Source organism: Triticum aestivum, chromosome 3A (genome assembly GCF_018294505.1).
Source record: "Triticum aestivum cultivar Chinese Spring chromosome 3A, IWGSC CS RefSeq v2.1, whole genome shotgun sequence".
Classification (NCBI taxonomy): Eukaryota; Viridiplantae; Streptophyta; class Magnoliopsida; order Poales; family Poaceae; genus Triticum; species Triticum aestivum.
In genome coordinates, this window is record NC_057800.1 from 702,072,026 (window position 1) to 702,087,139 (window position 15,114).

Here is a 15,114-nt window from a genome sequence, read left to right on the forward strand (position 1 = left end):
AAGCTCGATTATGCTTCCGTCTATCACCCACAAACCAACGGTCAGGTCGAGCGAGCAAATGGTCTTATCATGAGCGGCATCAAACCCAAATTAGTGCGGTCCCTCAAGGAATCTAACACGCATTGGGTAGAGGAGCTCGACTCCGTACTCTGGGGGCTGCGGACCAGCCGAATCGCACTACCGGATACACACCATTCTTTATGGTATACGGCGCAGAGGCAATTCTGCCCTACGACATAATTCATGACTCACTTCGAGTGCGCATGTACGAAGAAAGAGAAGCCGAGCTCGATCGGCAGGACTGTTTGGACACCTTGGAGGAGGAGGGTGACGTGGCAAAAGCCCGTTCCACATTCTATCAACAGCAGGCTCGAAGATACCAAAGCAGAGAAGTACGGGCCAAAACCTACAACGTTGGCGAGTTAGTTCTACGCCTGCCGGATAAGAAAAAGGACAAACTCAAGCCCAAATGGGAAGGTCCATTCATCATTGACCAAGTCCTGATTGGTGCAGCGTACCGTCCGCGGGATGCATCGGATAACCGACTCGAGCAGAACCCATGGAACGCAGCCCGACTCCAAAGATTCTACGCTTAACGCCGGACTCTGTGTTCGTCTCCTTCCTCTGTCCATTTTTTATATACACTATCTGTCTTCTATGTTTCTCCTTCTCCATTTCTTTTCTCTCACAATCTTTAGGGGCCCATTCGTGCCTCGTTTGCACACAACTGATGCGCTACCCGCGCCCATTATACCTGGGGGCTTCTTTAACAGAAGCTTATTGATACGGGCTTTATGCCCAACACATGTGTTACCCTTCCACATGTACCCTTTATTCACCATTATATGCATTGATATGACTTAAGTTTTGGCCAAGCTGGGTTGCCTGGCTCTTGTATTTATGCCCTACGTTCCCGTTAATTCGGCTAGGGCATAAGGGGAGCACCTCTGCGATTGTTACTGCCGGGTCAGCCAGATGTGTACCTCAGACTGGGTGAAGCCGAAAGCTAGCGTTCTTAAGGGAATATTCGGTCGGTGAACTAAAGATGACTTTTTCACTTATTTACTTATACGCCCCCAGATGTTTTTTTGCGTCTCTTCTCGCAGTCCGGACATGCACTTTAGGGCATGCCTCCCAGGGAAAGGAACCCCTAACGGAACTATTCTCCCTGGAAGATGTTTCTTACTAACCATGTAATATAACATAACTAGTTGGGCACTTGTCTGTTCAAACACTAATGACCCCTATGCCTGGTCTTCATGCATGCCCCGATTCTTCCATAACCGAGAGGGTATTCGGATACACTCCGGACCGTCGAGTCCCGAGGTTGAAGCAAAAAAGGTCCACCACGAAAAACGATCTACAATCCGGCTAGAAGGAATTATACATGTCACTTTAAATTACGTAGTCAATTTGACTAGTTGAATTCCTCTTCAATACCATCCAATAGGCTGCCTAGTCTACAGTCCTATTGGGAATACTTTGCGGCCAATTCTACTTGGTCGTACACTAAGCTCATAGGGATCTCCTTCCCATCGGGCCCCACAGGTCTGACCTCGGCCATGTGGTTTGGGTCAGCCATCGTGTACCGCGTCTTCACCATGGCCCAGGCTTCCCTGGCGCCCTGACGGCAGGCCCATATCTTCCATAATCGGAAGCGCCGCCGCGCTCCCTTCAGCTTCTCTGCAAGCTCTCCAAGGCCTTCGGGCATGGAGACGGATGGCCACAAGGCCTGGGCGACGCCTTGCATCACCTGCCGAACTCGTTCGTGCAGTTGTGAGAGCTCGGGAGGAAGGTCACCCATAGAACCGGGAATTTCCTTGGCAGGACGACCTGTTAGCATACCTACAGACATAACTCTGTCAGCCAGCTTCCCCGTTGAACTCTTTTTCAAAGCTCGTTCAAGCACTTACTAAATATGCCATGTCGAAGCCGCCGGTTCTCCTTAATGGAGTCCGACAGTTGGGCACGAACATCTGTTAACTCCACGCCCAACTTGGTGTTGGCATCTAGGAGATCGTTCTTCTCCTGCCTCATCCTCGTAAGCACGCTCTCACTGGCCTTTAGCTGGCGTAGGAGATGTTGCCTATCCGGATTTACTCCAGCTTCATCTACAATTTTACCATCAGATCTGCATATACGCCACACTTTATATGATACTTATCATTTGAAGAATATATTACCAGAGGGGGTCTCTTTGGGCTCCCCCGCCGCGGCTAGTGTAGCCTGAAGTTGGGCTTTGCACCCTTCCAGCTCCTGGGACAGTTGGGTATTCTTTTCTGTAAGAACTTGTATAACAAATGATCCTTAAATCAGTTATTCTAACTGTTTCAAGTCTCAGGGGCTACTGATATATATGATCACCAAATTTTCTCACCCGTATGTCTTTTACATACTGCTTCGTGGCTTTGGCTAGACCATTCTGAGCGGCACGGAGGTACACATCTCCCGAGGTGAAGGCATCCAATGCCTCCTGGGAGAAACAAGCGTCACGAAGAACAGTCCGGCGACGCCAGTGGTTCATGGCACTTTCCACCTCGGAATGGGTGGCGGACAGTCTATCCGCATCCTCAGTCGGAGGAGCGCCCGGCGCACGCCTCGTATTCATTCCTGCCTCCGAATCCTGCCTTGGAGCCTGGCTGGTGGAGGCGCGATTAGTAGCCTCTCCGGATATAGTCCGGCGAGCGCTCTTTTTCCTAAAAAGAAGGCATGGTTGTTAGTATGCCTCCAAGAATAATGCCTTGGAATAAAAACGGCGCACCATACCGCTGCGCCGGTGTCTCAATCCGGACCGCGTGTCTCTTCAGCCTGTCTGGCCTCGTGGCCCCTTGTTGGCTAGTCGCCGCAGGCTCGGCCTTCCGCCTCAAGGGCCTCCCCTGCAGAACACGGTTGTTATACGGTAATCAAAGACGGATCCCTTTTCGAAGTACTGGGACTTCAGTCTTAGTCACCTGTGAGGCTGGAAGTGTCCCAGGGTAATCGGCTGTAATGGCCACCAAGGCGTTGTCATTGCTCGATTGGTAAAATACCCCATCAATCAGCTTCACAGATATGTCCGGATCCTCTTGGGAGGCCGGGTCAAGGGACCGTTCCGGGTCCTCGGGTTGTGGAGGAGGGTTGTTTATCTCCCTTACAGCCTAGCGCAGCTCGTGCGTTGAAATCGCTGGACTGAAAACTTAACTATGGGAATATGAAACAGATGGGCAAGAAAAAGAGTCTGCTTACCCAGCTCGGAGGATTGTACATGGAAAATCCGCCATGCGGGTTGACACGGAGGAATTCCTCCTCTTCTCCCTTGTACAAAATGGATAAGATCTTTGTTAGATCAGCAACCGATTTCGGCCCTTTACGGCCGCAGCGGGTGGCGTCATCCTCCCTGTTGAAATCCCACATGGGGTGGCCTCTATACTGAAGCGGCTGCAACCCCCGCATGATACATGTGGCCATGACCTCGATCATGGTCAATCCGGATCGAGCTAAAAAACTTATCCGGCTCATCAGGTAAAGAACGTCCCTGTCATCTTCCTCCTGGGGGCTCCGTGGACGCCAGCTCCGGCGCTTCTTTAAGGGGGAGGTGTTGAACTCAGGGAGGCCGATCCGAATAGGGTCCGGGAGGGGGACGTCTTCTATATAAAACAATTCTGAAGGCCAGTCTTCGGACGTCTTCTTTGGGGTTACGGATAGATATCCGGTCCCGGCAATACGCCACACTTCGGCTCCGCCCACTTGATATATTAACCCCTCCTGAGAACGGGGCACCAGACAGAACAACTTCTTCCACAACGCGAAATGAGCCTCACGGCCCAAAAACAGCTCACAAAGGGCTACGAAGCCCGCGATATGCAATATGGAGGCAGGCGTAAGGTTGTGCAACTAGAGGCCGTAGAACTCCAAGAGCCCCCAGAGAAATGAATGAATTGGAAATCCGAGCCCTCTTACCAAATGAGGGACAAGGCATACCTGCTCTCCCTTGGAGGGGTTGGGAAGGCTCTCCTCTTGCTCTCCGCCATTATAGGTGGCAAGCCCGGCTCGAACCGGGACCATGTATGCTGGGGGAAGAAATCCCTTGGCCTGAAGCATCACTAATTTGTCATGTGGGACGGAACATCTCTCCCAATCTCCGGGCTTGGGGCTAGGGGAGCGAGAGGAGGAGCTGCGTTGACCAGCCATGTTGGAACGGATCTCTGTCGAATGCGCTCCGATGAAGGCTCACCAAGGGAGGATGGTGTGATTTGGATCTAAATCCTCATCTCTTTAATAGACAGCTCATTCGCACAGCTACGGGGGTAAAATTAAAAACACCCTGGCTCTTCGCATTTGCTCGACACATGGAAAGTGGCCATTATTGGGCGTGGAAGCCAAGGAGCGCAACATTCACGAGAAGTCGGACACTATTTAAACAGGTACACGGAATTTGGAGAGGAACCCACCTTGCAATGCCGAAGACAATCTGCGCGCCGGACTCATCGTCATTGAAGCCTGGTTCGAGGGCTACTGAGGGAGTCCTGGATTAGGGGGTCTCCGGACAGCCGGACTATATCCTTTGGTCGGACTGTTGGACTATGAAGATACAAGATTGAAGACTTTGTCCCGTGTCCGGATGGGGCTCTACTTGGCGTGGAAGGCAAGCTAGGCAATACGGATATGGATATCTCCTCCTTTGTAACCGACCTTGTGTAACCCTAACCCTCTCCGGTGTCTATATAAACCGGAGGGTTTTAGTCCGTAGAATATCAACTTCAACATACAATCAAACCATAGGCTAGCTTCTAGGGTTTAGCCTCTCTGATCTCGTGGTAGATGTACTCTTGTACTACCCATATCATCAATATTAATCAAGCAGGACGTAGGGTTTTACCTCCATCGAAAGGGCCCGAACCTGGGTAAAACATTGTGTCCCCTGCCTCCTGTTACCATCCGGCCTAGACGCACAATTCGGGACCCCCTACCCGAGATCCGCCGGTTTTGACACCGACAGGGGCCAAACCCCGGAGACGCATGCCGCCTCTTCGGACATGCCACCACACCACCCCGCATGTATGAGGGGCCGGTGCGACGCTCCGGTGGCATTGCTACCCCCCCCCAGGGCCCCCGTCCCGCCTAACCCTCGAGCGGTTGACCACGAGATCTAGCTCTTTGACTTTCCACGGACGGGCTTTGAACAGTGGACCTCTCCACCCGGTTGTGTCAGGTCAGCTCAGAGGGACATCTGGAAGCAACATCCGGGCCAAACCACAGCTACATCCCCTCCGTGTAGACCCGACGCGTCCGTTTCCCCCCTCCAGGTGCCAGCGGCGGGCAGGCTTTGACTTTGCACGGACGGGCTTTGACCAGTGGACCTCTCCACCCGGTTGTGTTAGGTCAGCCCATAGGAACACTTTGGAGCAACATCCGGGCTAGACCCACAGCAAGATCTCCTCCGTGTAGACCCGATGCGTCCGTTTCCCCCCTCCATGTGCCGGCGGTGGCAACGTCCATGAGGGGGGCCAAACCCCAGAGACGCGTGCCGCCTCTTCGGACATGCCACCACACCACCCAGCATGTATGAGGGGTCGGTGTGACGCTCCAGTGGCATTGCTACCCCCCAGGGCCCCCGTCCCGCCTAACCCTGGAGCGGTTGACCACGAGATCTAGCACTTTGACTTTCCACGGACGGGCTTTGAACAGTGGACCTCTCCACCCGGTTGTGTCAGGTCAGCTCAGAGGGACACCTGGAAGCAACATCCGGGCCAAACCGACAGCAAGATCCCCTCTGTGTCGACCCGACGCGTCCGTTTCCCCCCTCCAGGTGCCGGTGGTGGCGCCGTCCATGACGGGGGCCACGCCCCGGAGACATGTGTCACCTTTTTGGACATGCCACCACACCACCCCGCATGTATGAGGAACCGGTGCGATGCTCCGGTGGCATTGCTACCCCCCCCCCCCCCAGGGCCCCCGTCCCGCAGAACCCTGGAGTGGTTGACCACGAGACCTAGCCCTTTGACTTTCCACGGACGGGCTTTGAAAAATGGACCACTCACCCGGTTGTGTCGGGTCAGCTCAGAGGGACACCTGGAAGCAACATCCGGGCCAAACCGGCAGCTACATCCCCTCCGTGTAGACCCGACGCGTCCATTTCCCCCTCCAGGTGCCGGCGGCGGGCGGGCTTTGACTTTGCACTGACGGGCTTTGACCAGTGGACCTGTCCACCCGGTTTTGTTAGGTCAGCCGATAGGAACACTTTGGAGCAACATCCGGGCCAGACCCACAACAAGATCCCCTCCGTGTAGACCTGACGCGTCCGTTTCCCCCCTCCAGGTGCCGGCGGTGGCGCCCTCCGTGAGGGGGGCCAAAACCCGAAGACGCGTGCCGCCTCTTAGGACATGCCACCACACCACCCCGCATGTATGAGGGGCCGGTGCGACGCTCCGGTGGCATTGCTACCCCCCCCCCCCAGGGCCCCCGTCCCGCCTAACCCTGGAGCGGTTGACCACGAGATCTAGCTCTTTGACTTTCCACGGACGGGCTTTGAACAGTGGACCTCTCCACCCGGTTGTGTCAAGTCAGCTCAGAGGGACACCTGGAAGCAACATCCGGGCCAAACCACAGCTACATCCCCTCCGTGTAGACCCGACGTGTCCGTTTCCCCCCTCCACATGCCACCGGCGGGCGGGCTTTGACTTTCCACGGACGGTCTTTGAACAGTGGACCTCTCCACCCGGTTGTGTCAGGTCAGCTTAGAGGGACACCTGGAAGCAACATCCGGGCCAAACCGACAGCTACATCCCCTCTGTGTAGACCCGACGCGTCCATTTCCCCCTTCAGGTGACAGCGGTGGCGCCGTCCGTGAGGGGGGCCAAACCCCGGAGACGCGTGCCACCTCTTCGGACATGCCACCACACCACCCCGCATGTATGAGGGGCCGGTGCGACGCTCCGGTGGCATTGCTACCCCCCAGGGCCCCCGTCCCGCCTAACCCTAGAGCGGTTGACCACGAGATTTGGCCCTTTGACTTTCCACGGAAGGGCTTTGAACAGTGGACCTCTCCACCCGGTTGTGTCAGGTCAGCTCAGAGGGACACCTGGAAGCAACATCCGGGCCAAACCACAGCTACATCCCCTCCGTGTAGACCTGGCGCGTCCGTTTCCCCCCTCCACATGTCGGCGGCGGGCGGGCTTTGACTTTGCACGGACGGGCTTTGACCAGTGGACCTCTCCACCCGGTTTTGTTAGGTCAGCCCATAGGAACACTTTGGAGCAACCTCCAGGCCAGACCCACAGCAAGATCCCCTCCGTGTAGACCCGACGCGTCCGTTTCCCCCCTCCAGGTGCCGGCGGTGGCGCCGTTCGTGAGAGGGGCCAAACTCCGGAGACGCGTGCCGCCTCTTCTGACATGCCACCACACCACCCCGCATGTATGAGGGGCCGGTGCAACGCTCCGGTGGCATTGCTACCCCCCCCCCCCCCCCGAGGGCCCCCGTCCCGCCTAACCCTGGAGCGGTTGACCACGAGATCTAGCTCTTTGACTTTCCACGGACGGGCTTTGAACAGTGGACCTCTCCACCCGGTTGTGTGAGGACAGCTCAGAGGGACACCTGGAAGCAACATCCGAGCCAAACCGACAGCTACATCCCCTCCATGTAGACCCGATGCGTCCGTTTTCCCCCTCCAGGTGCCGGCGGCGCCGCCGTCCGTTAGGGGGGCCACGCCCTGGAGATGCATGCCGCCTCTGCGAACATGCCACAGCACCACCCGGTTGTGGTAGGTCATCCCATAGAAACACTTGGGAGCAATGTCCCCTCCGTATAGACCCGATGCGGTTGTTTCCGCCCTCCAGATGTTGGCGGCGGCGCCGTCCGTGAGGGGGCACACCGCGGACGTGAGGGGGTCACACTCCGGAGACGGGTGCCGGGCGTTTGCAACCGCCACTCAACTTCTGTCGCATAGCTGTTTTTGATTTTAATAAAATATAAGGACCTATATTCAAAAGAACATGACGGCACATTATTAATGTGCTCAAAAAAATACAAACTATATATATATATTCATAATCTATGGAAAAAATTACAAACTACATATATATTCATATAATACATAAAAAAGCATGAAAACATATTTTAAAAAAGCAAAAAAACATATGTAAAAAAGCATAAAAACATATGCAAAAAACCGTATGTTAAAAAAATAGCTATGCCGACGGCACAGAGACGGCAGATCTCTGGTGGGCGCCGTGCCGCGGATCGGTGACGTGGCACATATGCTAACGGCTGCCGTCAGCATACCTACGCCGCAGATCGGCGACGTGGCATGCGGAGATATGCCGACGGCCGCCCGTCCTGACCGTCGGCATAGGTTTGACGGCGTTAGCCGCGCGTCACTGGCGGGGTCGCCGGGCCCACAAGTATACCGACGGCTGTTGTATGCCTACGGCTGCTGCCGGCATGTCTGCACCTAGGTCGACGGCCGTTTTGTGCCGACGGCGGCCGTCGGCATAGATCCGTGTAACCCGACGGCCAGGCTAAGCCGACGGCCAGGGCTGGGCTGTCGGCATATCTCAAACTAGGCCGACGGCAGCAGTAGGCATAGGTTTGGCCGTCGGGGTAGGGCCGTTTTCCGGTAGTGCATGATGTATATTAGTTGGCAAATATTTTGAAAGCAGAACAAAAGCGACTGTTGATTTTAGCATCAGCACACAAATTAGTCACCTCAGCCTCAACAGTTAACAAGACAAGCATAGATTTCATGGAACCACAACTTCTGATCCTAACCGGTATACATCAATACAAAAAAGAACAGGCCAGAAGGCTCATACTTGATCCAGTCCAAAGATATTGAAGCTCATGAGGATACGCCGTCTAGGCAGAAATAGGCAGGATCTCACTCAACGGCCATTAGATAACACAATAACCTTCTAGAGCCAGAAAAAAGGTATGCTGAACATGACTTTGCTTGACCCAACATTTAGAGATACAGGGGTTTCAGCGACCAATGCGAAAATTCACAGCATAACTTTCTAAAGCCGAATAGAAGGTATGCTGTACAAGACTTCGCTTGAGCCGCCATTTTGTCATACGGGGGTTTTCACCAATATTGAAATTTTCAAGCATTTCTCCATCACTGTCAACGTGAATCATATACTGACCAAGAAGGAGCAGCACCAGCACGCCATCATCCCCAGAAATAAGTCCAAACAGTACTCATCGTGGTTCCAAAACTGATCCCTGATTTCTGCAAGCGGCAATTTGATTCGATGCTTTTTTTCCCAAACCTCTCTTTCGTAGTTCCGCAACACCCATATATCAATAGTTTCTTTTTCTTTCAGAAAGAGTTCCACATAAATTTCTTTCGTGGCATAGTTACGCGTGTAGATGCCGAGTGTACTATCCATATCAAACATGTTTGCTTGGGTGGAAACAACTGGAGCACGCATCCGCCGGAATGACTCAGCTACGGTGTCGAATACGATCACCGGTTTGCTGTCCCTCTGATGCTGTTGGCTGCTTTCACTCAGATAAACCTCTGAGTACCAATGCAGGCTACCATGCACTTGGACAGGTATGTTGAAGCACCATGACGCTGCCTCCGGCCACCCGATGTACCTCGGTGACTGCTTGGAGCCCAACGAGAAGACATAGCAGCCAATTTGGCCTTCAGACAACTTCATGTCGATTGCAGTAGCAGCCGGTACTCACCGGTGGGTCGGTGGGCGTACATCCCAACGATGTGGAAGTCCCACGATGGACACCGGAGGGAGGCATGCTCACGCGTGACAGGGTTGCAGACAAACAAGGTGCGAGAGGGAGCTTCGGCATGGATGTCGAACTTGGAGAGAACGAGGAGGCCATCGCAGGAGGCCTCCAGCCTCCAGGTCGAAGGAGTTGTCAATCCAGGCCACGGTGTGGACGTCGTCGGCCCGGTGGTCGAATACGCAGATCTGGTCGCTGACGAGGAAGACGGGGAGGGCGGGCATCTCCTTCGGTAGGCCGCGGCGGCGGAGAGGTGTCGCTCCTGCTGCCCTTGTGGCCTTCCCCATGGTCGCCGCCGATCTGGAGAGGAATGTAGTGACCTTTCGGGAAAACTTGGACTGGGTTTAACAGAAGTGCTTGGGCTGGTCTGGTCTGGGCTCAAGATGGCAATGGGGCCCCGAAACCCACGTCCCTGCGGGTTTTACCCTATTAGAGGACGGGGATGGCGTCTTTTTAACCCCGCAGGGCTGTTGTTGGGTAAAGAATAAAACCCGACACATTTCACGGGTTCAAACCCGTTTCAACAATACCCGAACCTGAAACCCGCCATCCCCGTCAAAATACTACAATAAGCGTATTCGAGGAGTACAATCTTGAGAGTGATGATGATCATGGATAACCATTTTGCTCATTCTCTTCTTTGCAAACTCCAGTCCTTATGTCACTCTTCAATGAACGTGTTGCTCAAAAATGGCCAACATTCGAGCTAGACCATTAACTTGGAAGATGAACTAGTTCCAATGTTCAAACATAAATTCAGTGTGTTACATTGGTGGAAAGTTGGTGGAACACGCTATCCATCTTTGAGGCTGCTAGCGCGTGAATTTTCGCAACTCCAGTCAGCACGGTTGCCTCAGAATCAACATTTAGTACAAGTGGTAGAGTTCTAGTTCTAAGAGGTAGAGCTAGAAAACCCGATGGGTTTAGGAGACGGGTAAAAAGCTAGCCCGCGCACGGTGACGGTGACGGAGATGGGTTTGTGATTTTCTCATGGGGATGGGTTTGGGAAGGCAAAACCCGATGGGTTTCGTCCCCGTTGCCATCTTGAGTCTAGGCTGGGTTAATCCCTGGTCCGTTTGCAACTTGGAAAGGAAAAAGTTTCTCAAAAAAGAACTTGGAAAGAAAAAAATACTAGAAATACTCCAGTTTTATTAGGGATCAGTTACACTACATAGAAAAAATCATTGCCAGAAGTATGGCGTGCAATAAATAAAACCAATGCCAGATTGCCATTCCAAAAAAGATAAAAGATATTTGTGGAAAGAAATCATGCTACCACTAACAAATCGGAAAAGAATTCTATGAGACCAGGTCTCACGCGAGACCCATCCTGATGAATGACACGTGGTATTCACAAATCACAAAGCATCCCCCACCCCTCACTTAAAATCAGGGGGAGAGATTAAATGCTTTGTGATTTGTGAATGTCACGTGTCATCCATCAAGACGGGTCTCACCTGCTAATCGTGAGACCTGGTCTCATATAATTTTTTTCCCTAACAAATCCGTGCAAGTAATTTGGGATGTTTTTTGACAGGCCGATGGCGATTGCATATGTGCTTGTGTGATGGTTATTTTTCTTTTACAATTTGTTTCACTTTACTAAAAACAAGCCACAATACATGTTTCTTCCCTTTCGCATTTCTTCTTGATGAAAAGACAAGGTTCTCTTCATATTCTCGAAAAAAAGGGAACCCTTTTTGGATCACTGAATAGATGAGATGGGGCCCCATATCAGAGATAAAAAAATAATGTGTGTTTGCATCTTTTATTTGCATAATAAACGAAACGTCACTCCACCACATCATTTTTTTTGCGGGTGCTAAGCTAAATTGTTTCTCTGCTAAAAAAAAGGAGTTTTTGCAAAGAGAAAAGAGTTGAATTGGCTTGGGATGCATTTTTTACAGGTCGTGCATACATATTTGGGGTGGGGATTACACATATTAGTGGAAATAAGCCTTTTTCCAGCATGAAATCTCTAACCGGGAGAGAAGAATGGGCGAGGAGAGCTATTATGTTTGAAAAATATGTCGGCATCGTTTTGTGAGAATTGTGAGAAAGGCTTTATCCCAAAACCTAACCAGGAGAGAAGAATGGCAAGGAGAGCTATGCGTGTTTCAACAATATGGCAGTGTTTTCTCACAGCGATGCCATTTCGTTATAATTCATGAGGGCATAGTGTGCATGGTGTGTGATACCTTTCCTTTGAAATATAATACTAGGTTTAATTTCTCCAAAATTCATGTATGAAATGTTCTAGATGGGGGAATTATGGGGATAGGTTGGATTTTTTTTCAAAAAGGAGGATGAGCCCCAGCCTCTGCATCTGGAAGATGCATGCAACCATTTTATTCACAAAGACCTTACAAAGTAATACATGTACATCAGGTAGTCTGAAGCCATCATCTTAGTAACATATGTCGCTACTCTTATCCACTTGATGAAGGTGTGCCGATAGTCCGAGCCTAATACCAAACAGACATCGCACAAATGCCTAACATCTAAAGCCGGAGGCCCTAACCAAGCCACATGCTGGGTTTGGGCGCAAACCGGTCCGACGCACTCACATATGTCATCGCCGCCGTTTTTCACTGATCCATCTTCAGAGCAGGTACTTACGCATCAACCTTGCCAGGCCTGTCGTCGACGACCCCATGGCGCCAGACAATGCCTCCCCTTTCACACATCCATCATCACACATCCGTCGCCGAGGCCCTGCCGCACGACGCTGTCGAGACTCCACGTCGGCGATGCGTCACATGGAATGTCGTTCCACCTCTGGGACCGTTCACTAGTCCCTCAAGCCACTGCACACCTCCAAGAATGACTTCCCCAAGGAGGGAACGACACAAGTGCGCCCCCATCATCTGATAGACTGATCTTGGGTTTCCCTCAGAGGTAGCGGAAGAAGTTGGGAGCTTCACCTTGATGATGCCTTCAAGAAGGAAACAACGCCGAGGGCGTCACAATCACCGGCTCCGGCCACCGGCCGGAGACCAGGTTTTCACACGGATCTGTCCCATGAGTATCCAACCGACAACATGTGCACCATTCAGACTGCGTTCAAAGCCCCATCCAGATCCGGCGACCATCCAGAACGCACTGCCAGCATGGGAGCCTTGGCACACCAGCCACTGCCTACGTGTGCAACCACTGGAGCCTGGGAGAAGGGCCGCCACCCTACTTAGCCAAACCACGAGAGCCGCCGAGATGAATCCCGCGCGCTTGTCATCGTCTCTGATCCGATCTAGTCCGGAGCCAAAGACACCAGATCGCTAGCGCAGATCCACCTTGGACAGGCACATCGCCATGCCATGCCGCCGTGAGAGGCCTGGGCTTCACCTACCACCACCTTCCAGGGTAGCCGCCCCGGGTTGCCACCGCCACGAAGTCCTCCACGCCGCCGCATCACCCGCGCAGGCACCCCACGCCGGCGAGCCACCGTGCCGCGGCACCCCGTGCCGCCCCAGGCCCGAGGAGGCCTGCCTGCGCCGCCCCATCATGCATGGGGAAGAAGACGCCCCGCCGCCGCCGGTCGGGCTTTGCCCGGCCGCGCCCTTGGGCGGTGGCGAGAGAGAGGGAGGCAGGAGGAAGAGACCGACGGCACAGATGGGAGGCTCCTCCCCGTCGCCTCGCAGGAGGGTTAGATCGCGAGAGTTTGGGTCGCAGGGAGAAAGTCCGCTCTCAGTAATGACATCCTCAGGATATGGTTGGATGGCCGGATGTCCATGGACACGTCCGAGCGTGTCCGCGAACTTGGGAGCAACCGTTTGGTGATTGCCGCTGAGGATGCTCTGAACCCTCGCTGGGCCTGTAAAATGCATCAAAAAAGTATATAGTAGAGAGAGCCTTTTTTTTGAAGATCACACAGAGAGCCTTGTTATTGCTATCATGAGAATTTTCCTGGCCTGAGCCTTTTTGAAGTACTCCAGTTTTAGTAGGCACCTTTGTGATTGCAGAGGCACTTATGTGCTGATGTTTCTGGTTCTTCGCATAAGCGATATTTCCCCCTTTTCCTTTTTTTTATGACTTACCAAAAACAAGTCATGCATACACAAGTAATTGCGTTGAGTCGCTCAAATAACACTGGTACCAGGTACTACTTAAGACTGAACACAATGATCTCCAGTAGATGATAAGACCATGGTTTTCACTAGTGTTGACACGCTATAGCATGGTCTTTACCTCCTGTTCAATATAGCCCACCCACTTGTCTGGTCTATAGCATGGTCTCTGCATGATTACTTTTGCAGCATCACAAGGTCATTTTGAGATCTCGAGATGGAGTTCAGTTCTAAACCACATTGATTCATACTCTGAACATGATAGGGTAACTATGAAGCACAAGACCTGCCCAACAAAAATATGTAAACATCTGAATCTACCAAACCCATCTAGAAACAACAGAAACAAATTGTGTCAGAAACTTTGATACAGTAGCAACTGTAAAGCACAACACCTGCCCCGCAGAAACATGTTAGCATCTGAATCTACCAAACGTGTCTAGAAACGGCAAAAGACAAATTATGTCCAGAATATGCACGACAAGATGACATTATTAGCAGCAATTGTGCTACAACATCCGCATGAAGCATTTGTCCAAAAAGGTCAACAACTGAACTGAAACAATAAGAGATAATAACTGCAAAGCGTGCAACAGAGAAATGCAGTAAGATATTCATGGATTTTCAAGTTGCAGTACAGTACCACTCTTTTTCTAGAAGAATACTACTGGTTTACTACAGCCATGTCCAATTAGCGCTATAGTGGTGATCTTACTTTCCATAAGACCTACCTAACCATCTCCATTGTTATCTGAAGATTTGGAACCATTGTGTTAGAGTAAAGCACCAAGTTCTGCAACAAAGAAAACTGTTCTAACCTATCATGGCAGACAGACGTAAAATGGCCAACCGTTTGACCATCAGTTCCCAGAACTGCGTATTGCTACAATCCAATACATGATCCTACATAGGCCAAGCTTGATTTAAAGAGAGAAGCACATCATCCGCCCTCATATCCTTGTTACAACCAGCAACACAGAAAATCAATGTTCATAGTGGTAGATGCAATGGATAGATGCATTAAGATAACTGAATTATAGCAGAATACTTCGTTCAGAAGTTGACTATGATACAACGTTCAAGCATTTAATTTGATCAGTAGTGCTCCAAGCTACTCCCTCCGTCCCAAAACAAGTGTCTCAACTTTGTGCTAATTTTAGTACAAAATTGTACAAAGCTTGAGACACTTATTTTGAGTATTCTACAAGGCAGGTGCAGCTTGCCAGTCAGTAAACAGAAAAATCTGTCACTTCTCTTTGTCAGCTACAACAAAGGGTACGAACAGCAAACACACTAAAAGTTGACTAGTAACTAGACCACTGGTCA